The 23152-nt window shown below is 44.7% G+C and overlaps 1 protein-coding gene across 1 annotated transcript in view; it reads right to left on the bottom strand.

Moving 5' to 3' along the window:
* Positions 1-21735, bottom strand: part of TBXAS1 (thromboxane A synthase 1) — a 186321-nt gene extending 164586 nt beyond the window's left edge. The window contains exon 1 of the mRNA XM_033952350.1: positions 21620-21735. The gene's annotated coding sequence lies outside the window, so the exon portion shown is untranslated. The remainder of the gene's footprint in view (positions 1-21619) is intronic.
* Between the last annotated feature and the right edge of the window lie 1417 nt (positions 21736-23152).

Below are 23152 nucleotides of genomic sequence, written 5' to 3'. Positions count from 1 at the left end.
CAAAGGAACTAATCCAATTTTTCTCTAAGCTGTACTTCACACCAGCCTGAATTACTAACGGATCACAGATGGCCCTCCCCTCAACTAAAGGAACCAAGCACATGCGCATCTTCAAGTCGCTGTTTATTACCGGTAACATTGCTTTCACCGGACACTAGAAAGGAAATTCAGAAGGAAGCTAAAAACATTTCTTTATGGCAAGCAACTGCTTTAGTCTCTTCCAGTGGAGGACACTGAAAAGTTTCCATTCAGTCTTCTGGCACTATCACATAAAGAGGCCATATTGTACTCTGCTAATGGTATTCTAAATTAGTTGCTTTAGCCTATATCAGTACTACCTCTGAGCTCTCTGTATAATGGGACGTTTGTTTGTTTTTTTATAACTTCTGTTCTCTGTAACTCCCTGCGATATGCACAAGTTTTTAAAGATGTAAATCACCTTTATCCTTTGTAGGCATAGAGTGATCCAGAAATCCTAGATTAGATTAGGTCAGGAATCTCAAAGTCCCTCCTTGAGGGCCGCAATCCCGTCGGGTTTTCAGGATTTCCCCAATGAATATGCATGAGATCTATGTGCATGCACTGCTTTCAATGCATGTTCATTGCGGAAATCCTGAAAACCCGACGGGATTGCGGCCCTCAAGGAGGGACTTTGAGATCCCTGGATTATATTCATTTAGGATACAGATAGTGAAATCTAAAACTGAGTTTTCCACCCTGGATTTATATGTTAAATGAGATCATCATCATTCACTTGCAGTGACCCTCCTAAGAACAGTAAGAAAAGATTTGCATAATTCATAGTTTCAAGTTGAGTCACCGTGTGAGTCTATTTCGATTTGCAAACCCTGCAACGTGATGTAATGCCAGCCCCTTTGGCTAGCTGAATAGAGAAGGTCACATTATATTTCTTGTCTCTGTTCACTGGAACACTTTCTATACTCGTCTTAAAAAAAAAAAACAAAAAAAAAAACTCAACAGCAGTGGTTTATAACAATAAAAATAAATCAACAAATTATTTAAAAAGATTTTATACCAAACATAACAGCTTACTCGCTAGTCTCTATTTATACCCTCTGATCTGATTTACTTATAGACCCCATTTCCAAACAAGTATTTGCTCTATGCAGATTCCATCATGAATAAACTTCCATTATCCACACACATAAAACACCCATCCTGATATTCTCAAACCTCTCCCTTTCTAGATACGTTTGAAGCACTTATCGCTTCAAAATTTCCAGCCAAGCCTCTTCTCAGTGTTGAATGTAAATAAAGTCTATACCAGTGGCCTCAATCTCAAACCCTTTGCAGGGCCATATTTTGGATTTTACTTGGAGGGCCTCAGAAAAAAATAGTTAATGTCTTATTAAAGAAATGATAATTTTGCATGATGTAAAACTCTATATAGTTTATAAATCTTTCCTTTTGGCTAAGTCTTAATAATAATATTGTAATTTATAGCTAAAGAGACATATGATCAAGAAACTGTTTTATTTTACTTTTGTGATTATGATAAACATACCAAGGGCCTCAAAAAAGTACCCGCCGTGCCGCATGTGGCCCCCGGGTCACGAGTTTGAGACCACTGGTCTATACTGTCTAATGCATTGTGTCTCAAACTTTTTTAACTCTGGCACACTAAAAACGGAGAAAATGTTTTTCACGGCACACAAAATGGAGCAAATTTTTTCACAGCACATTATAATTGAAATTATAAAACTATAAAAACAACAAAAAATTACCCCCTCCCCCTTTTAAGAAACCATAGCATAGTTTTTACCGGCCACGGCAGTAACAGCTCCGACGCTCATAGGAATTCTATGAGCATTGGAGCTGTTACTGCCGCAGCCAGCACTAAAAGCACTGTGCTTTTGTAAAAGGTTGGGGGGGGTGTAAATTTGAGAGTTATTTATTTAAATTTATTTGTTTAAAGTTCTTTAAGTTATTTATTTAAAGTTCTTTAAGCCATGTACCAATGGTGAAATTAAAGTAGGTAGAATAGAATTGCTAATCAATGTGATGGATGTGCTTGTTTTTGAGTGCAAATTAACTCAAAACACAGCTCAATTGTCAACAGGCAAACATGCATTTCATCATTCACTATCTGCAGTTCTTTTTATCAATTTAATTTCTTTCAAAGCTGAAAATCCAAGTTTGTAAAGATAAGAAGATCCAAACAGTTCAAATTAGGATAACTACTGCATAAAAAATAAAAATAAAATTACTTGCTGTCAGTTTTCAAGGACCAATGTAAACTAAACTAAACTAAGCCTTAAGTTTATATAACGCATCATCTCCACGGAAGTGGAGCTCAACACGGTTTACAAAGCTTAAAAAATAAGAAGAGAGGGGAGAAGGATTTAACAAAAGCATATAAAAAGAGGGGATGTAGACAGAAGGAGAGAAAGTTATATGCTAGGGAAAAGCCAGGTTTTCAGTTGTTTTCGGAATAGTTGGAGGAAACCCAGGTTCCGCAGCGGGACAGTGAGATTGTTCCAAAGGCCCGTGATTTTGGAGAGGAGGGATTTTCCCAGTTTACCTGCATGGAGGATGCCGTGTAGAGAGGGGAAGGATAGTTTATGTCTGTGGGCTGATCTGGTGGTGGCAGGCGTCTGGGCGAGGAAGGATAGAGGGATTAGTGGCGGAAGGATGCCGTGAATGATCTTGAAGGCTAGGCAGGAACATTTGAAATGAATTCTGGAAAGTACTGGGAGCCAGTGAAGATTGGTAAGTAGTGGGGAAACGTGATTGGATTTGCGTTTAGCAAAAATCAGCTTGGCCGCAGTATTCTTGATAAGCTGGAGTCTGCGGAGACTTTTTTTTGTTAGGCACAAGTAGATGGCATTACAATAATCGAGTTTGGATAGGATGATGGATTGTACAAGGACGGTGAAATGTTTTTGGTGAAAATAGGATCTAACTTTCCTCAGCATGTGGAGGCTGAAGTAACAAGATTTTGCCAAGGAGTTCAGGTGATCGTTGAGGGAAAGGGAGGAGTCGATGGTGATGCCGAGGACCTTGCTAGAGAATTCAAGGTGCAGAGCAGGGCCTGTGGGTAGAGTGAAGAGGGTGGGCAGGTGTGCTAGTTTTGGGCCGAGCCAGAGTAATTTTGTTTTTGATTCATTTAGTTTAGGGACCAGGTGTGAAGTCTCGTTATGCATGAAGAGATGTTCTCTTGGAGGTTTGTAAGGTTTGAATCTGTTTCGAGGAGGATAAGGATATCATGTCAAAGAATGGTGCTTGTCTGGGTGGTTGTATCCTTAAGCACACAGACGCTCATAACATTGATAGACTCTTGCGGAAGTGACGTACATGTCATCTATTCTAGTGTATACTTATGAAGGGAATTTTTTTACAGTCTGGAATCTCTTCGGGACTCACCATTGTGCCTTGGCACACAGTTTGAAGACACTGGTCCAATACAATCTGTGCAGTTGATGTTTAAGTAATATGGCATCCAAAACACTGCAGTAACCAAGCCGAGAAGTAATCTAGGAATGACGTAAGACAGCCAACTTCAGCTGCTCAAAACAGGAACCTAGGGAGCACATATTTCATCTACTGCATATTACCCCCACTTCTTAATCACTGCAGATCTGTTTTTCCATTGTTAATGAAACATCCAATATTATCCCCAATACATACAATTGCATAACAGTGCAAAGCTTAGTAAAAATATAGCCTTGTCCCAGCTTCACTTCCTGACACTGCCATCTGTGTAACAACAAAGGAACATGCGCACCCTCTCGTAGGGCAAGAATTTATCTTTGGAAATACTTCAAAGCCTTTTTGTTAATCAAACAACACATACATTTTTCAGTGGAAACAAGGTGCCAGCTGCAGGCGTCTAAGTCACACACGAGCAACATCTCATGTCATAACTCAATTTTCAGCATCCTGTCTACTAAACTCAACTCATATCAGTGTTTTTTATTTATAACTAAACCAGATCTGGGCCGAGTCCAATCGGACTACCAAGTGAAGAATCAACATATTAATAGATCGCCGTCTCCAATTTTTTTTTTTTTTTTTTCTTAAACTTGTCCTTTAATGTCCTGTAAGAAGCACATATACAGCCAGCAGATAATTCAGTATCAATATACACATTCTGGCTGATATTCTATATATGGTGTCCTAAGTTGTGCACCCAAATCGGTCCACACAGCTGATTTGCATGTTCAACTTAAATTGTTTCACAACAAGTATCACTGTTTGCCGACGACGCCAAACTATGCAACTTAGTAGGCAAAAGCAGTGTGCCTGACTTTATGACGCAGGACCTACGGCAGTTGGAACAGTGGTCATCAACTTGGCAGCTAAGCTTCAATGCTAAAAAATGTAAAGTGATGCACCTAGGCAAAAAAAATCCACACAGAACTTACACACTAAATGGTGAAACCTTGTCCAGGACCACGATAGAACGTGATTTAGGAGTGATCATTAGCGATGATATGAAGGCTGCCAATCAGGTGGAGAAGGCTTCGTCCAGGGCAAGACAAATGATGGGCTGCATCCGTAGGGGTTTTGTCAGCAGAAAACCTGAAGTCATAATGCCACTGTACAGATCCATGGTGAGACCTCATCTCGAGTATTGTGTTCAATTCTGGAGACCACACTACCGGAAAGATGTGTTGAGAATTGAGTCGGTTCAGCGAATGGCTACCAGGATGGTCTTGGGACTCAGGGATCTTACGTATGAACAAAGGTTAAAAAAACTGCGGATGTACTCACTGGAGGAGCGAAGAGAGAGGGGGGACATGATTGAGACCTTTAAGTATATCACGGGGCGTATACAGATGAAAGATGATATCTTTAGTCTTACAGGGCCCTCGATTACCAGAGGACACTCGCTGAAAATCAGGGGAGGGAAATTTCAAGGTGATGCTAGAAAGTACTTCTTCACCGAAAGGGTGGTCGATCATTGGAACGAGCTGCCTCAGCAGGTGATTGAGGCCAACAGCGTGTCAGATTTTAAGAGAAAATGGGATATTCACATGGGATCAATAGGGGAGTAAAAGTCAGGGAGTGGGTCATTGGTATGGGCAGACTCGATGGGCTGTGGCCCTTTTCTGCCGTCAATTTCTATGTTTCTATGTTTAACAAAGAAAAATGATCCACAGTGAAAACAATCCACAGATGAAAACAAAAACAAAAACAAAAAACTGTGGATACAGATGTTCTGGAGATAATTTATTATACACTGACATATAAAAACATGAAAATTCAATGAAAAAAGTACAATGATAAAAAATACAGTAGTAAAAATCCAACCGGACCCTACAATGCAGACAAGCTGAAGTAGCAAAAAAAAATCCTTGTCTACGGTGTTCTTTGCTCACATATTTAAAGAAGATACACTGTTTTCAGTCCAATTCTTTATATGTGAATTTGCAAACCATTTGCAAATCATCAAAAAGGGTATTACAACCCAGACGAAGGAAGTCATCATGCCGCTGTATTGCGCAATGGTGCGCCCGCACCTGGAGTACTGTGTTCAATACTGGTCGCCGTACCTCAAGAAGGACATGGCGGTACTCGAGGGAGTGCAGAGGAGGGCGACTAAGCTGATAAAAGGTATGGAAAATTTTCCATACGCTGACAGGTTAAAAATGCTGGGGCTGTTCTCCCTGGAGAAGAGGAGACTTAGAGGGGACATGATAGAAACCTTCAAAATCCTTAAGGGCATAAGTGAATAAGAACAGATTCTTCAAACTGTGGGGAGCCACAAGCACTAGGGGTCACTCGGAGAAGTTGAAAGGGGACAGGTTTAGAACAAATGCTAGAAAATTCTTTTTTACGCAGAGGGTGGTGGACACATGGAACGCGCTTCCGGAGGAAGTGATAGGCCAGAACTCTGTACAGGGGTTCAAGAAGGGTTTGGATAGGTTCCTGGAGGATAAAGGGATAGAGGGGTACAGATAGAACTTGAGGTAGGTTATAAAAGTGGTCAGAAACCACTTCACAGGTCGCAGACCTGATGGGCCGCCGCGGGAGCGGACCGCTGGGCGGGATGGACCTCGGTCTGACCCAGTGGAGGCAACTTCTTATGTTCTTATTGGACCCCTGAGGAAGGCATGTTCGCCGAAACACAAACCATGTAGGGTCCGGTTGGATTTTATATTATTGTATTTTTTATCATTGTACTTTTTTCATTGAATTTTCATGTTTTTATATCTCCAAAACATCTGTATCCACAGTTTTTTGTTTTTGTTTTCAACTTAATTGTTTAACAAGACCCATCAGCATCACTGATTGGCATTAATTAGAAGTTATACCTATGACTTTGTAACATAACATTCTGCTTATATGCTGCAGGACTGTGAAGCTCTATGCAGTTTACAAAAGAGAAATTTGTTACAATTGAATAGAATAAACTAAACTAAACTAAACCTTATGTTTATATACCGCATCATCTCCACTTAGTTTCCTATATACTTCGTGAACAAATGCTTCCTGAAATCTAAATAAGTGATGGAAGTCATGATTAAAAGATTTAAGTCTTTGTCCCAGGACACTGGCTGTTAGGATAAGAGACGCTGCTGGAATTTTTAAAATTGACATCCTTTTACTGATGGAACAATGAAAATGGCATGTGAACGTCTAGTATGTTTACTAGTTGCAAGTGAAAATGAATTTGTGAGGTAACTAGGGGTAAGACCAAATAGGGTTTTATAACAAAAACTTTGTAGGCGCATTATATAAATGAGTGTGCCTCACTTCAAGTGTGTGAATCTCAAAAGGGGGTGTGGCCAGAGGAGGAGCATGGGCAGATCGTGGGCATTCCTAAAAGTTAGGCACATTGCTACAGAATACATCTGATTCAAGCACAATTTAATAATAATAACTTTATTTTGTATACCGTAATGCCACAAGCAGTTCAGAGCAGTTTACAGAGAAAGAGACTGTACACAGGGGGAGGTATTTAGGCCTGGTTTTCCTTGGTCTAAATGGGTGCACCTAAATGTTATACTGCGTACAGGGAGGAGTGGCTTAGTAATTAGAGCTGCTGCCTCAGCACCCTGAGGTTGTGAGTTTGATCTCAGCCTATTCCCTGTAACTCCTGGCAAGTCACTTGCCCCAGGTCCCACACTTAATTGTGAGCCTGCCAGGACAGATAGGGAAAATATTTAAGAGCATTCAATGTACATATCTCTCTTCAAATCCGCGTTTTCAGTATCAGCGGATTCAGTTATTCACAATTTTTTGTGGGGAAAAGAAAAGAAACGCTGCATCCCGGACCTTACCTGGTGGTCTAGCGGGCTTTCGGGGCAGGAGCGATCTTCCTATGCTCCTGCCCCATGCAGATCACTCCTACAAAATGGCTGCAGTGAGTTCCCGTAGTCTCTCGAGACTTTGATGGGAACTCCCCGCAGCCATTTTGTATGCGTGATCTGCACGGGGCAGGAGCGTAGGAAGATCTCTCCTGCCCTGAAAGCCTGCTAGACCAGTGGTTCCCAACCCTATCCTGGAGGACCACCAGGCCAGTTGGGTTTTGGGGATAGCCCTAATGAATATGCATGGAGCAGATCTGCATGCCTGTCACCTCCATTATATGCAAATCTCTCTCATGCATATTCATTAGGGCTATCCCCAAAACCCGACTGGCCTGGTGGTCCTCCAGGACAGGGTTGGGAACCACTGTGCTAGACCAACAGGTAAGGTCCAGAGGAAGGCTGGGGGTGGGTCAGCCCAAATGTTATTCGCAGGCTGGCTCTGCCCCTAATCCCCGCGAATATTGAGGGAGAAGTGTATTGTAAACTGCTTTGGGTAAATCTCTTCATGAAAAGGCAGTTAATAAATTCTAATAAATACAGAATGATTCCATATATAGTTGGTGCCTTTTATAGAATCATTAGTCTTTAAGCCCTTTACATTAACGGGTTCTAGAACAGATGTGTGTGTCTTGTCTTCTTTCTTTCTCTCTCCTTGTCCGCTGTCTGTTTTTTCTTTCTTTCAATCTCTCTCCCTGGCCCTCTGTCCTTCTGTGTGTGTCTTTCACTCCCACCTACCTGTTTTTCAGTGTGTCAGTCTGTCAATGTCCCGTCTCTTTTTTTTTTTTTTTCTTTCAATCTCTCTCCCTGTCAATTATCGTGCCCCAGCCTACCTTTTTTTTTTTTTTTTAATCACGCGTTGTGTTTGGGAAGGGCAACCAGCACACTGTAACCGCTGCTGGATTAGGTTAAACCGCCACTCGAAGCAAATCGTCATGCCAGCCACAGAGCTACAGACGCACGGTGCCATGAAAATTGAAGTGCGCATGCGCGCTAAGGGTATTATTATATAGGATGCTAAATACCATGCTGATTGTTGCCAATTTTTTTGGGTGCCATATATAGAATTTGGCCTTCTCTGTATATTGAAACTGGTTCAAATGGATACAGTCCTACTTTCCTTAAGAAAACTGAACTACACAGCTTTAATCATATGTGGCATATGTGCAGCTCATTTTATATAAAGGGGTTAGCGCAGTGAGCTGGGAACCAGAGGGCCACGATTCAAATCCCACATCTCCTTGTGATCTTAGACAAGCTATTTAAATTAACCCTCTATCGTCTCACGGATTCACACTTGTGGCAGCCCCTGTCAATCATTCACAGCTTGGTGCTTGAGTGCAGGGGGAGCCACCATACCATTTTACATACCCCTAAATTCTTTATATGGCACCTTAAGTTGTGCATGCAAATCGGCGTGTACAGCCAATTTATGTGCATAACTTTGTTTTGCAAGTTTTATTGTTGCAGATAATTGGCTTCCAATACAGCAAAAGGTTCAAATTTAAGGTTTTGACTATTGTACACCAGATTCTATACCAGGGGTGGGCAACTCCGGTCCTCGAGGGCCGGAATCCAGTTGGGTTTTCAGGATTTCCCCAGTGAGTATGCATGAGATCTATGTGCATGTACTGCTTTCAATGCATATTCATTGGGGAAATCCTGAAAACCCGACCGGATTCCGGCCCTCGAGGACCGGAGTTGCCCACCCCTGTTCTATACCATAAGGCTCCTGATTGTTTTCAAGGCATATTGAAATTATACTCTCCTACAAGAGTTAAGGTCAGAATATCCTAAGAGACTAGCCCTGGATAGGGTGTGTACTATGCATTGGGAGGTTGATGTTTTCTGTTATGGGTTTGAAGTTTTGGAATGCTTTGGCTGGGTAGTTACACCTGTATAAGCCAAAAGATGTTTTTAAGAAATTATTGAAAACATATTTCTATGTGTCAGCTTTTATGTAGATTACGAATTTAGGTAGCAGGCTTAATCTACAGTTATGGTCTTTATAGAGAGGGAAATGACCGGGTGCCTTGATCTCTTTCTTTTAAAAAGGTAGGGGAAGGTAAAAATGAAAAACACTTTAAAGCCAGCCATGCTAAATCCTAGGGCCCCCCACCCCTACACCCACATCTCTGCTGGGGAAAAGTAACATTTAAAATTATTGTTCCTTATGTGTTGGGTTAGTTCAAGTTGGCAACACCTGAAATCTTCCTCCCTTGTGCCCTGCCCTCTTGCTGTGCCTATCCTGCAACAGAAACTACATACTCAAAAGTATGCCAACCTTTTCCTGTGTATATGAAAAATAAACAACTTATTTTCACCGTAAGGAATTATGAAATATTGCCACAAAACTAAGGGCTCCTTTTACTAAGCTGCGCTAGCGGTTTTAAGCGTGTGCGCTAGACGTTAACGCCTCCATTGAGCTGGCGTTAGTTTCTCCGCGTAGCACAGGGGTCAGCCCGCGCTAAAAACGCTACCGCAGCTTAGTAAACGGAGCCCTTTCAGATCTGAATCGCATGATGCCCCACCCAGTGAGTTACTATATGGAAACAAAATACCCCCCCCCAAAAAAAATGCCACAGAGCTTGTGGAAGCTGATAGAAAACTGCTGACACACCACTGCACATTTGTGGTAATTAAGGTTACATAGCCTGCAATCTGCAACTCAGTTATTACCCAGCATTTCCAAGAATGCCTTACCCAAGGTAATATACATCTGCACGAAAAGAAATGGACAGGAACTTGGCAAAATAAGCAGGAGAGAGTACCATCCGAGGCTAAGCCTATCTTTTAATTGAAGAAAAAGAAGAATTTTAAAAAGCTGGATGTGAAACAGGACTTCTTTATTGCCAGACTCCTTTTACAAAGCGGCAGTAGAGATTTCTACTGCGGGGCGGGCGAGGCAAATGCTCCGATGCTCATAGGAATTCTGTGAGTGTCGGAGCATCTAGCGTGGCTTTGTAAAAGCCGGCGTAAAGGAAACGGATTCCCCCAAGGCAAGATAAACTGGGATAAAGGAAACAGAACCGCAAAAAAAAAAAAAAGTTTCCCGAAATCCAGGGAAAAAAGTTAATGTGAGAGAGAGCAGGAGCAGAGGCAGGGTAGGTGAATTTCACATGATAAGGGGGCAAAATCAGGAGACACTGCCAGAGGGAAAGCATGGTATTTTTTATTTTTACTTTAATTATACATTAGCAAAGAGAAAGAACTCAAATGTACCTTATAAAAACATCTAAAGCAAATAATTTAGCAATTGTAGTGTCAATATTAATGGAGAATAGACTGAACTTCTACCCCTAAAATCCATCAGTTGGGCTCTTATCCAGAGATCCATTTCATTTTTGTCATCCTTGCTGGATTTTTTTAAATTAACACTTTGGTCTCCCAACAAACATGACCATAAAATGCACCCTCCCCTTCCCATCTCAGTATCGATCAGATGAAAACACTGCCTATCATATTTCCTATCACAGTGCCTGACTTGGTTCTGGTGTAAAGAGTTACCGGTAAATATAATCACCTAATATGACTTTTATGCTTTGTAGTAAAAAAAAAAAAAAAAATCATTTTCCCTCAAGTGTTTCATGAATCAGCAGCACACTGACATTTCTCATCCAGTAACAAAGAACATGTTTCCACTTGTACCTTAAGCAAGTTGACAGCAAAAGTTATTAAAATGGTTTCAGCTGAATCACTTTCTGAAGGTGGTACCAGGTATTAAGCACTAATTCTGCTTTCTTAGTTCTGGAGTTGTAGCTAATCCTAAATTTAGAATGAAAAGCACTGTTATTGAATATCCCACCCCAATCATGTTTATTCTATAAAAAATAATAATATTACCACTATGTGGCACCATAGCTATACTCAGGGCCCCGAGCTGCTCTTTACCTTGGACTGTCTTCCTAGAGTATCCCCTAAGGGATTTTGGGGGTTCCTGGAGAGAGCCTTCTTGCTGAGGAAAAAGAACTATTTTACACTGTTGGATTGTATCGGACTCACCGACTTTATCTCATTGGCGTACTCTCATGCTTCACCAGGCTTCTATGGAACGCCTTTCCATGCCAGCGTTGGACTCACCTAGGGGACGTATTTACTCCTCCATTTGGGAGCCATTCTGGCTTACCCTATCACATAGAGCTCAAAGTAATTTGCTAAACCCATGATATTTCTTTCTCTGGAAGATGGTTTCTTTAAGAACATAAGAACATAAGAAGTTGCTTGTAACTGCCTCTAATCCTATCCCTAATACCTACCTCTACTTCTATCTGTATCCCTCAATCCCTTTGTCCTCCAGGTATCTGTCCAGACCCTCTTTGAAGCCCTGTAGCATGCTCCTGCCTATCACATCCTCCGGCAGCACGTTCCATGTATCTACCACCCTCTGAGTGAAGAAGAACTTCCTGGCATTTGTTCTAAACCTTTCCCCTTTCAATTTCTCTGAGTGCCCCCTTGTACTTGTGGTTCCCCGTAATTTGAAAAATCTGTCCCTGTCTACTCTTTCTATGCCCTTCATGATCTTGAAGGTTTCTATCATGTCTCCTCTAAGTCTCCGCTTTTCCAGGGAGAAAAGCCCCAGCTTCTTCAGTCTGTCACTATATGAGAGGTCTTCCATACCCTTTATTAGCTTAGTTGCTCTTCTCTGGACTCTCTCAAGTACCGCCATGTCCTTCTTGAGGTACGGCGACCAGTACTGGACACAGTACTCCAGGTGCGGGCGCACCATTGCACGATACAGTGGCTGGATGACTTCCTTCGTCCTGGTCGTGGTTCTTTAATTTATACTTGTGTACATGGGGCGGGGGGTGGGAGGTGGGGGGAGGGGTGTGTACATTTGAGCTGTTCAGTTGTCTACTTTTGTGCTAGTCTGTTTTTTATTGCAAAACTTTAATAAAAATATTTCAATATAAAAAAAAAATATAATAATATTCCAGTCCTAAAGTATGAAGGTTGAGATATCTTTGTTCTCCTTGTTTAATCCCTCCATCTCAACATGAATAGCTAGTTGGCAGAAGTGAACCCTTGCCAGCCTCTAGGGCTAGAGGGAAGTCTTTTCCAAACCTATCCCTCAATGGTTCCCTCGATGGTTCCAAACCTATCCCTCAATGACAGATCTCCTGGTTCCCTCCCCATGATTGAATCCTGCTGGCCGTCAGCTAGCTGCTAGCAGATTTGACCACAAGTCTGCTGTGTGCCAATATTGGCCCGAATCATGGATTTCAGAGGCCGTCTCTTAAGAATTTCTTTTATTTGGGAACCAAGAATAGAAGAACAGTTTCAACATCAGCCACAGTCAAATGAGAACAGGCGATATGGAGTCAGTGGAAGATTCTCCTATCAGAAATGCCAAATTATCCATTTCCAGGCTGGAGACTTTTTGCTCAATCCAGGTTTTGAACTCACATCCCAAACCAGTGCGGTATTTGTAGTGCTTGATCCTGCTCATTTAAATCAGCGTTGCAAGTCTCATAATGCAGCAGGATGGGGTGGAATAATTCAACATGCTGGGGCCCAAAGCTCACCAGCAGGCTGTATCTTCTTCATCTTCAGGTGGACTTGGGGAGACCCCTTTAATAATAATAACTTTATTCTTATGTACCACCACCAAAACCACCATAGTTCAAGGCGGTTTACAACAAGAGAACAATCAGCAACGTGTACAAATCATCAGAAATACATAATGAGCAAAAAGAAGTTAACAGTAAAACCATAGGTTACAAATCGATCAAACAACTGCATCTTTCCTAATTTTCTAAGAGTGGTAAGATGAAACACATGTAAGAATTTTACCCAACCAATCATTCATTTTGCCTGCCTGAAAAGCAAAGAGTTCTGTCCAGAAATCTCTTAGATCGACAGGCTTTTACTGTTGGATAAGCAAACAAGTGAGTTCTGCGTGTGGACTTATTAGAACGGTCCAGGAGAAAGTGGGAAACCAGGTAGACTGGAGATATAGCACAGTTACTTACCATAGCAGGTGTTATCCAGGGACAGCAGGCAGCTATTCTCAACATGTGGGTGACATCATCAACGGATCCCAGATGTGGACAGCTTCGCAAGCAGACTTGCTTGAAGAACTTTAGAAAGTTCGTGACTGCCACACCACACATGCACAAGTGCCTTCCTGCCCAACGCGCGTCTCCTCAGTTCAGATAGCTAGCAAAGAAGCCAACCAGGGGAGGTGGGTGGGTTGTGAGACTAGCTGCCTGCTGTCCCTGGATAACACCTGTTACGGTAAATAACTTTGCTTTATCTCAGGACAAGCCGGCAGCCTATTCTCAACATATGGGTGACCTCCAAGCTAACCAGAATGGGAAGGTGGGGAGTGTTGGCAATTCAGGAGAATAAATTTTGTAACACTGCCTGGCCAAAATGGCCATGCCCGTATGGAAAAAGCATCCACACAATAATGAGAAGTGAAAGCATGAACCGAGTACCAAGTGGCAGCTTTACAGATTTCCTCAATAGGAGTAGATCTAAGGAAAGCTACTGATGCCGCCATGGCTCTGACTTTATGGGCTGTGACTCAGCTCTGTAGATGTAGTTCACCCTGAGCATAGCAGAAAGAGATGCAAGTAGCTAGCCAGTTGGAGATGGTGCACTTGGAAATCAGATGTCCCAACTTGTTTGGATCAAAGGAGACAAAAAGTTGAGGTGTAGATCTGTGTGGCTTAGTTCTTTGCAAGTAGAAAGCCAAAGCACGCTTACAGTCCAGAGTATGAAGAGCTGTTTCTCCAGGATGAGAAGGAGGGTTTGGAAAAAACACTGGAAGTACTGAATTGATTGAGATGAAATTCTGAAACCACTTTAGGTAAGAATTTAGGATGAGTACAGAGGACCACCTTGTCATGATGGAATACTGTGAAAGGTGGGTCTGCAACTAAAGCTTATAGTTCGCTGACCCTGCGAGCTGACGTGAGAGCAATGAGAAAAATCACTTTCCAGGTGAGATATTTGAGATGAGCCGAAGCCATTGGTTCAAAAGGAGGCTTCATCAATTGAGCAAGAACAACATTGAGATCCCAAACCACTGGAGGAGGTTTGAGATCTCAAACATTGAAAAGACTTTTCATAAATCTGGAAACCACAGGATGAGCAGAAAGGGGTTTACCTTCGATAGGCTGATGAAAAGCAGCAGTTGCACCGAGATGGACTCGAATGGATGTGGATTTGAGGCCTGATTGAGACAAATGGAACAGGTAATACAAAACTGAAGACAAGGAAGTAGACCGAGGCTCCTTGTGATGAATGGTGCACCAAGCAGAAAATCTAGTCCATTTCTGATTGTAGCATTGTCTAGTGTTAGGCTTCCTAGAAGCCTCTAAAATGTCCTGTACAGATTGAGAAAACTGTAGAGTGGCAGTTAGGTTGAGAGGTACCAAACTGTCAGGTGTAGAGACTGCAGGTTGGGATGAAGTAGAGACCCCTGACTCAGTGTAAGCAGAGAGGGAAACACTGGTAGAAGTAGTGGCCCCCTACTGCTGAGTTGAAGTAGAAGGGAGAACCAAGGTTGCCTGGGCCACTGAGGAGCAATCAGAATCATGGTAGCATGTTCCTGTTTGAGTTTGACAAGTGTCTTAAGAAAGAGAGGGAATGGAGGGAACGCATAGAGAAAACTGATTCGTCCATTCCAGGAGAAAAGCATCTGCCTCCAGTCGATGAGGGGAGTATATCCTGGAGTAGAACTGAGGCAGTTTGTTGTTGTGGGGAGACGCGAAGAGATCTATCTGAGGAGACCCCCACTGAGAAAAAATGTGATGAAGAGGTGAGGAATTGAGTGTCCATTCGTGAGTTTGTAGAAGACGACTCAATTTGTCCGCCAGTTTTTCTCTCCTTGAATGTAGACAGCTTTCAGGAAGGTATTGTGAAGGATTGCTCAATTCCAAACCTTCAGAGCTTCCTGGCAAAGAGGGAAAGATCCTGTTCCTCCCTGCTTGTTGACATAGTACATGGCAACTTGATTGTCTGTCTGAATGAGGACTACCTGGTCATGAAGAAGATGCTGAAAAGCTTTGAGAGCATTGAAGATTGCTCTGAGTTCCAACAGACTGATGTGACACTGATGATCTGTGCTGGACCAATGGCATTGAGTACGGAGACCATCAAAATGAGCCCCCCAAGCGTAGGTCGAAGAATCTGTTGTGAGGACCTTCTGATGAGGGGGCGTTTGGAAAAGTATACCTCTGAAGAGACTGGAAGAGAGCATCCACCAGTGGAGAGACTGTCTCAACGAAGGAGTCACTCTGATGTGTTGAGAGAATGGGTCAAAAGCCTGAGTCCACTGAGTTGCCAGGGTCCACTGAGGGATTCCGAGGTGAAGTCTGGCAAAAGGAGTCACGTGAACTGTAGAGGCCATGTGACCTAGGAGAACCATCATGTGTCTCGCTGAAAGTGAAGTGAGGGATGACATTTATTGACAAAGTTGAATGAGAGCATCCTGACACTTCTGAGGAAGGAATGTTCTGAGTTGCACAGTGTCCAAGACAGCTCCGATGAACTGTAAAGTTTGAGAGGGCTGTAGCTGGGATTTGGGAAAATTGATTTCAAACCCCAAACTTTGGAGGAACCAAATAGTGCATTGGGTCGCTACAATAACCCCTTGAGATGTTGAATCTTTGATGAGCCAGTCAACCAGGTACGGGAATACCTACTACTACAACTAGGCACTCTTAGAGATGACACCAGGCCGAAGGATGGCACTCTATATTAGAAATGCAGATTCCCCACTTGAAATCTGAGGAACTGTCAAGAGGCTAGATGAATGGGAATGCGAGTGTAAGCCTTTTTGAGATCTAGAGAACACAACCAACCATTCTGATATAGAAGGGGATATAAGGATGCCGGAGACAACATTAGGAATTTTTCTTTGACTAAAAATTTGTTGATCACTCTTGAGATCCAAGATAGGGCGCAGATCGCCCGTCTTCTTCGAAACTAGGAAGTAACGGGAGTAAAACCCCCTGCTCTGCTGTTCTGGGGTAACTTCTTCGATGGCACAGAGATGGAGCAGAGCTTGAGCTTCCTGAAGAAGGGCAGTCTGGGATGGATTGGAAAGATAATCTCTTGGAGGCAGATCTGGAGGAACCTGGATGAAATGAAGAGAGTATCCTTCTCTGATGATGGACAGCACCCAGAGGTCTGATGTAATGATGGAGACGACCTCCAATGGGAAAGGGAGAGGACAGAGGCATAACGATGGGGGTTATGCTCTGTATTAGATGGTCTAAAAGGTTGAGAGGTCTTAGGCTCAGCAGGACTCTGAGGTTTTTGCTGCCTTTGCTGCTGTTGTGGTTGTTTCTTAGGAGGCGCTCATTAGAGAGTGACATGGTGGTTGTTACCCGTGGCTAGCTGCGGGTAACCCGCCAAAATGGTGACCAAAAAAAAGGTCGCCGCGAGATTAGGGACAAGGCCATTCACCGCCCCATGGAGCGGTGAATGGTTAGCACGGGGCAGTGAATGAGCGTGAACGCGCGGTGAAGAGCATTTGATCCGGCAGCCCCCTCTCTCCTGCCGGCCGGCCGGCCATGCATCTCCCTCCCTCCTTTTCCCTTACCTTCTCTTGTTGTTGATACTGGTGATTTCTATAAGGCTATGTCGCTGGGAAAGTCTCCTCCGACACAACTTCCTGTTTCCGGTTGCATCAGAGGAGACTTTTCTAGCAGGCAACCCGATGCGACTTCAAGGCTCCGGCTGTAATACAGTGCATAGCCTTATAGAAAAATCGCCAGTTTCAACAAGAGAAGAAAAGGTAAAGGAAAGGGAGGGAGGGAAATCCACGGCTGGCCGGCAGGAGGGAGCTGCTGGACTGCGTGAAGGGTGCTGGGGGTGGGAGGATGGAGAGGAGACGACGCTGAAGACGGGGCAGTCCATGGAAGATGCGAAGGGATGCAGGGCCTCATTTGGTTTCATCAGTAAGAGCAAGGAAATGGGGCTAAAATGTAAGAATAGTGAAAATGGTTAACCACACTGACAAGATCATCAAAAGGTTAACCAACCAGGAGAAACCCTCCCCCCAAAAAACACAACCTTTTGAGGATCTTTTCATGTGCCCATCTCTTCTCTCCTCCTCCCCTCCCATCCATGTGCTCCATATCTTCTCTCCTCCTCCCCTCCCATCCATGTGCTCCATCTCTTCTCTCCTCCTTCCCTCCCATCCATGTGCACCATCTCTTCTCTCCTCCTCCCCTCCCATTCATGTGCCCCATCTCTTCTCTCCTCCTCCCCTCCCATTCATGTGCCCCATCTCTTCTCTCCTGCTCCCCTCCCATTCATGTGCACCATCTCTTCTCTCCTCCTCCCCTCCCATCCATGTGCACCATCTCTTCTCTCCTCCTCCCCTCCCATCCATGTGCTCCATCTCTTCTCTCCTCCTCCCCTCCCATCCATGTGCCCCATCTCTTCTCTCCTCCTCCCCTCCCATTCATGTGCCCCATCTCTTCTCTCCTCCTCCCCTCCCATCCATGTGCCCCAACTCTTCTCTCTTCTTCCCCTCCCATCCATGTGCCCCATCTCTTCTCTCCTCCTCCCCTCCCATCCATGTGCTCCATCTCTTCTCTCCTCCTCCCCTCCCATCCATGTGCACCATCTCTTCTCTCCTCCTCCCCTCCCATTCATGTGCCCCATCTCTTCTCTCCTCCTCCCCTCCCATCCATGTGCCCCATCTCTTCTCTCCTCCTCCCCTCCCATCCATGTGCCCCATCTCTTCTCTCCTCCTCCCCTCCCATCCATGTGCACCATCTCTTCTCTCCTCCTCCCCTCCCATCCATGTGCCCCAACTCTTCTCTCTTCTTCCCCTCCCATCCATGTGCCCCATCTCTTCTCTCCTCCTCCCCTCCCATCCATGTGCTCCATCTCTTCTCTCCTCCTCCCCTCCCATCCATGTGCACCATCTCTTCTCTCCTCCTCCCCTCCCATTCATGTGCCCCATCTCTTCTCTCCTCCTCCCCTCCCATCCATGTGCCCCATCTCTTCTCTCTTCCTCCCCTCCCATCCATGTGCCCCATCTCTTCTCTCCTCCTCCCCTCCCATCCATGTGCACCATCTCTTCTCTCCTCCTCCCCTCCCATCCATGTGCACCATCTCTTCTCTCCTCCTCCCCTCCCATTCATGTGCACCATCTCTTCTCTCCTCCTCCCCTCCCATTCATGTGCCCCATCTCTTCTCTCCTCCTCCCCTCCCATTCATGTGCCCCATCTCTTCTCTCCTCCTCCCCTCCCATTCATGTGCCCCATCTCTTCTCTCCTCCTCCCCTCCCATTCATGTGCCCCATCTCTTCTCTCCTCCTCCCCTCCCATTCATGTGCCCCATCTCTTCTCTCCTCCTCCCCTCCCATTCATGTGCCCCATCTCTTCTCTCCTCCTCCCCTCCCATTCATGTGCCCCATCTCTTCTCTCCTTCTCCCCTCCCATCCATGTGCACCATCTCTTCTCTCCTCCTCCCCTCCCATCCATGTGCACCATCTCTTCTCTCCTCCTCCCCTCCCATTCACGTGCACCATCTCTTCTCTCCTCCTCCCCTCCCATCCATGTGCACCATCTCTTCTCTCCTCCTCCCCTCCCATCCATGTGCCCCATCTCTTCTCTCCTCCTCCCCTCCCATTCATGTGCCCATCTCTTCTCTCCTCCTCCCCTCCCATTCATGTGCCCCATCTCTTCTCTCCTCCTCCCCTCCCATCCATGTGCACCATCTCTTCTCTCCTCCTCACCTCCCATCCATGTGCCCCATCTCTTCTCTCCTCCTCCCCTCCCATTCATGTGCCCCATCTCTTCTCTCCTCCTCCCCTCCCATTCATGTGCCCCATCTCTTCTCTCCTCCTCCCCTCCCATTCATGTGCCCCATCTCTTCTCTCCTCCTCACCTCCCATCCATGTGCAATGAACAATGACATATGCAGAAAGATAAATCCTTGGATACTACTTTCCACGATGTGAAAATATTCAGTTACATTCCATACAAGATGATCTGACCAAATGCATGTTTAAGATAATCCCAACATAGCCAAAGTTTCAGGAAGTGCTTCACCAGGGGAAGTAATACAACAAAACATAAGAAACACATTACCGTCTTCAGCATGAACTACAAGGAGACTAAGCAACAGTATAAAGTTTCCCCTGACTTCAGACTGGCTAAATTCAATAGATAATTACTTATCTACTGGATTTATTTGTATTTATTAATTGCTTTTATGAAGAGGTTCACCCAAGGCAGTATACAGCTTGACATAAAAATATTACAATGTTGTTAACATAACAATAGTAAAAAGACAAAATATAAGCATAAATAAAATCAATGAAGTAAACCTGGAAATGGCAAATTGAATCCCAATAACAGGACTAACATGATACAGTATCCTATAAAACCCTAGCCGCGCATGCACACTCTTACCTGCGTGCTTCCGTGATCTCTGATCTATGATCAGTAGGTCCATGGCCAGCAGGAGTGCGTATGCGGCGGCCAGACAAATCGGAAAGCGGAGAAACACAGCACAGCCGGCGACTCCCCCCTCCCGCCCTCATTTACCGCCAAAACCAGCTACTTTTAAGCCTCCTCCTTCTCGTCGTTTCACCCACATTTAAATTCAGAGAAAAGCGCTGCACCGCACTACCTCTGGCCTCGCTGTCTTCTGTCCACTGCGGCCCGCCCTCTCTGACTATTTCCTGTTTCCGCTAGGGTTGGCTGCAGTGGATAGAAGACGCCGAAGCCAGCAGTAGCGCGGTGCAGTGCTTTTCTCTGAATTTAAATGCGGCAGCTGGGAAGAGAGTGGCAGGAAATGCTGCAGCTGCTGCACAGGGAAGGCTGGGAAATGCTGCTGCTGCTGCTGCACAGGGAAGTGTGTGTGTAGGGGGGAAATGCTGCTGCTGCACAGGGAAGTGTGTGTGGGGGGAAATGCTACTTCTGCACAGCAAAGTGTGTGTGTGGGGGGGAAATGCTGCTTCTGCACAGGGAAGTGTGTGGGGGGGGAGACGCTGTTTCTGCACAGGGAAGGCTGGGAAATGCTGCTTCTGCACAGGGAAGTGTGTGTGTGGGGGGGGAAATGCTGCTTCTGCACAGGGAAAGCCAGGAAATGCTGCTGCTGCACAGGGAAGTGTGTGTGTGGGGGGGGGGGAATGCTGCTGCTGCACAGGGAAGGGCGAGAAATGCTGCTGCTGCTGCACAGGGAAGTGGAGGGGACGGAGAGGGAAAAGGGGCCTGGGAGCATTCTTGGTTTGCTTTGGGGGAGGGGAGACAGAAGGGGGCCATGGAGAGCCAGAAAGACAGGCAGGCAGGCAGCCAGCGCATTAGAACGAAAGACAGACACACAGAAAGACAGCAGGCAGGGAGAGAGACAGAAAGAAAGAAAGACAAGACAGACAGGGTGCCAGAGAGAGAACCAGAAAGAAAGAAGGACAGACAGTGGGAGGGAGAAAGACAGAAAGAAAGGAAGAGGGAGACAGGGACAGGGAGAGACACAGAAAGTAAGAAAGAAAGAGACAGACATATATTCTAGCACCTGTTAATGTAACGGGCTTAAACACTAGTCAGAAATATAATCCTATTACTGAAATATGATTATACGTAAGATACTATATTATGAATGATTACTTATTCTTTATAACTTCCAGTTATTTATTTATTGTGGGCAAAGTGAAACCCAGAGAGAGTCTCGGAGCTTTTTCAAAGCAGTATGAGGTTTCAGTATTTGGTGGATTAAACACAACCCCCAGACTAGTCACTAAAGCTTGAAATTCTGAAATAATCATTTCAGGATTCAGAATATGACCTACCTATCTAAAGAGCTATTTTAAGGCCTTAATGTTGGACCAACTGGATACCCAAGAGGTGGTTTTAATATTATATACGGATGTCTAGACATATACACTTCATAATGCTGCCAGATCAAAACCCAGAAAGCCCACAAGAGGTGCCAAACTGTTGTTTCAAATTTCAGGATCAAACCCCACTTCTTTCCTTACCATGATAAGGAACTTGCTTCTCTAAAGTCCCGTCGTTAACCCCCCCCCCCCCCCCCCCCCCTCCTTAACTTTTTCAGAACGGTTCGAATTTTTCCTTAGGAGATTTTTCCTGCAGATTCAGATCTTACTTCATGCAAAACGTCTTAACAGGTTTTTTTTTAATTGTATTATTACTGTATTGAAAAGATAGACTTGCAAATCGGGTAAATCTTTCGTGATTAAGTAACTGAGGAGGTGGTCCAGTACCCTCGATTAGCCAGCCTGCCACCCGGGGCTCTCTATAGCCCGACCACGTTTCTTCCCTGGGCACACCTTCCCTCCATAGGAAACTAAATCGGGAAGAGTTTCTGCCCTGTCAAGAGAGTCAATATGTTCTCGACCTGGAGCCCTTTACCTTTAAATCTTCTCCCGTACCTTCTCGATCACTTGCCGAGTCAGGCTTCAAAGGCTGCAGCGAAATGATGCGACCTAGGGGTAGTTCCCAGGTTGAGAAACAGGTATCGAGTCCGGTGAACTACAGCCCCCACAAGCCCTACGGTTGGTCGCGGCGGGCAGAAAGCGTGGAGGGCGTTGTGGGAGCTGTAGTTTACAAACCTCGGCGTCTTTCGCTTGAGGCAGTAAAAGGAACATGCGCGAACGGGAAAGAGGTATGCTTCTATGGTTGATGTCTCTCTGAACTGTTGCCTAATAGGTCTGTAATCACGTGTGGAAGAAACGCGCAGCAAAAATATAGAAGAAAAAAAAAAATCGAGTGTGATAATAATAAAGAATCACAATCAAACAAACAGAAATCTACCTCACACAATTCGAATCCCTTCAAAGCGGTTGTCAGTAGAGAATGACACGGTGACAAAATTCATCACCGTTCCCGCGGGAAATAATCCCATTACATTTTCTAGTGTCTATTTCAACCTCAGTCCTTCTACACCAGCATTCTTCAAAGCAAAGCTTGTGGGTCAGTGGTTGTGGCCATTCATACTCTGATTCTTCCCTCTCTCCTTAAAGAATGACATGAAGATTGTTTACCGCAGTTATCCGCGGGGACGGGAACGGTGATGAATTTTGTCACCGTGTCATTCTCTAGTCAGTAGCTCTGGTTAGTAGCAGACATTCGAGAAGGCAGGTTTTCTGAGCCAGAGCTGCAGCAGCAGACCAGACAGCTTCTCTTACTTGGCTGTGTGTCCCGTGGAACGGCCTCACGGAAACGAGAACCCCCGACTGCCAGTTCCCGGCAACTCCCTAATGCTCATTAAAGAAATGCATGGCACTGGGTAAATCCCTAAAGGATCCAACATTTCTCTCAAGAATTGTTAAAAGACACAAATTCCATTCTCAATCCTATTCTGTCATTTATTTCCAAACCTCTCTTAAACTCGTTCAAGAAACAAAGACATTTGTTCCCCCATTTTAGACGCTTTTAAAACAGGTCTAGCTCAGGTCTTCATAGAAAATGTTCAAATATTACCCAGGCAATACACTGCCTCCTTGAGATGCAAATCTATCTCATGTGTATTTATTGTGGATATCCTGAAAACCTGACCTGGCTCTGGCTCTCGAGGACCGGAATTGCCTACCCCTGCCTGTCCAAAGCTGGCCCGTGACACACTTCCCACGCGCCTCCCCCTGCTGTTCTGGATACACAGTGGGTAAAACAACTCCCAAGAAAGACGTTTTTGATAATCGGTACTTGGATGTCCAAGTGCCGATTTATGTCGCTTTTTGGACACCTTAATCATGTTTTCAAAATACCTCCATCAGTCGTTTTGGCCATTCGCTCAGATGTAGGAAGCTCTGAGGTCAGGTAGCTCCCACTGGTCATTTCTTGGAGGAGGAGGCCCTCACCCAGACACACTGTAAATCAGTGGTTCCCAACCCTGTCCTGGAAGACCACCAGGCCAATAGGGTTTTCAGGCTAGCCCTAATGAAT

Source organism: Geotrypetes seraphini, chromosome 7 (genome assembly GCF_902459505.1).
Source record: "Geotrypetes seraphini chromosome 7, aGeoSer1.1, whole genome shotgun sequence".
Classification (NCBI taxonomy): Eukaryota; Metazoa; Chordata; class Amphibia; order Gymnophiona; family Dermophiidae; genus Geotrypetes; species Geotrypetes seraphini.
The sequence above is the reverse complement of the archived record's forward strand: the minus strand, read 5'-3'. Positions and strand labels throughout refer to the sequence as shown.